A 2,307-nucleotide genomic window follows, 5' to 3' on the forward strand; every position below is an offset into this window, starting at 1 on the left:
TCTTAAAATGTATTTAAGATAATTAAAGTTATTTTAATTCAAAATTAAATGGATAAATGACTTAATGGATCAAGACTACTTGTGAAGGCCCAAAGTTGAAGATAGAGATCTCTTTAGGTTTTATTTAGTTTCTTACATTCTTATGTATAACTTTTCAAGTGTTGTAATTTTTTTAGAAATACCCAAGACACCCGACCCGCATTTATTTATTTCTTTAATTAGTATTTATTTATTTAAATGTTGGAATGTGATTAAATTGTTTAATACTTTATCATGCATTTTTGACATGCCATACATATTACCCACACAAAATTTAAAATTAGCATGCATCTCATATGAGTAGAAATATGCCTTAGGATTGTTCTATGTGATTATATGCTTTATGTGATGGAACATATAATAATAAATCTAGTTTTAACTAGTTCAATAGCGGAAATTGATTTTAAAGTAGTTTAATTTCTAGTATTTAATAAAATTGTTTTATTAAATAAATGATATTCCTAGTAATTTTAGCAAATTAAAATTGAATTACTACTGGCATAGTTCTATAATTTTAAATTTTGCTTAATTGGATTAGTAATTATTAGAATATCATTTGGTAAAAATAGATCACTTTATTTTTACAAACTAATTAAAAAGCATAGGATGTTTTGAGAAAACACGTATTTTAAAATAGTGAGTGGGAGAGGGAATTATGACAATAAGTCCCATGGTCTCCATTATTAGTTGGCACCGAGGTAGCATGGAGAGGGTCTTGCGGCACCATTTCTTGTGTCCCCCTAGGGAAGGCTTCCGACTGTGTTATTCTCAAGGTAAACTTCTTGTTCAAGAATAGGATTTAATAATGTATTTCAAGTTTGACTGACCCTAAGGCACACTCTTGAGTTAAGTCATTGATCTAAAATAATGGGTTATACTCACAAGGTACATTAGGCTTTCAAGTGGACTAGTGTATTCTTGACCAAACAAGCGGTTGTTTATAAGTCAAAAGAGAAATGTTGATTTAGGTTTTCACATATAAATTTGAGAACTTGTCTCAAAATTAATTTGGAATTAGTCTGATCTACCCTAAGGCTGGTCCATTAATGTTCAAATTAATTAATCGTGGAATTAGTAATTATTTTTTATGTGTTCTTTAATTGTTGAATTCATGCATCACGTTTACTATTCCAAAAATTATTGATATTTATTATATGCATAAATTCATTTATGTTTTTTTTATTTATTCCCAGCAAAGATGTCTATTGGTGAATTACACACCGATGCTTTTATCAAATCTTTGGTTTTTGAACCTGAAAACATGCGACACTGGTTTCGAGGCATTTTGACCATTTTTTCTTATAAGAAGTTGATGTCAACTGTCTGTAACAAACTTCCAACAAAACCACCTTTGGCTACTAGCTATGAAGCAGAAGAAAAATATACGAATTGGATGAAATCTGATCGGTTGGCACGTTATTGCATGCTTTCAACCATGCCTGATGAAACAAAGGAAAATATATACACTATGACTCAGCCCATGAGATGTGGCAAGAAATGACAAAGGAAGTTTTTGATGAGTGTCATCGTTTGTATCAAAGGAAAAAGGTAAATGAGATTTACATATATTTTTTCAACCTTGAATGGTAGATTCAAATACTATGAATAGCAAATTCAAATTTTTGGATAATAGATTAAAAAATATATGCCACTAATCTGTTTTTCCTTTTGCAGAATTAGAACCCTGAAAAGGAGGAAGAGACTGATGAGAATCTTGATAGCAAGTAAATTCGGAGGAGTTGGAGAGTAGTTTTATTTAGAAATTTTATTGTTAGTTGAACAATTAAAATTTTTATTATGTTATAGAAATTCTAGATTTCTTTGAACAAAGAAAACTACAGTCTAGAAATTTAGTTTATTATTAGTAATTTTGATTATTAATGTTTGGAAACTTATTTCTATTTTTTGCATGACATTTATTTCTTTTATTAATAAAATAGTTATTATTTAAAGAAATGATCTATTTACTTGTTATGAAAATGCTTTGGGATAAAAAAAAATTACATACTTATAATGAATGAATTTTTTTACTTAATTCTGAATTATTTAAAACAGCTAATCCTAGATCTATTAAATGACAAAAGATTGATTCCGATAGTGAAACACATTTGTGGCACTTGAGATTGGGCCATATTGGTCTAGATAGAATTAATAGGCTTGTAAAGGACAGTCCTGTAAGAGAACTATCTATTGGATCTCTCCCTGTTTGTGAATCCTGTCTAGAAGGCAAGATGACCAAGAGACCTTTCTCTGCTAAAGGATCAAGAG

The sequence above is a fragment of the Humulus lupulus genome, chromosome 2, assembly GCF_963169125.1.
Source record: "Humulus lupulus chromosome 2, drHumLupu1.1, whole genome shotgun sequence".
NCBI lineage: Eukaryota > Viridiplantae > Streptophyta > Magnoliopsida > Rosales > Cannabaceae > Humulus > Humulus lupulus.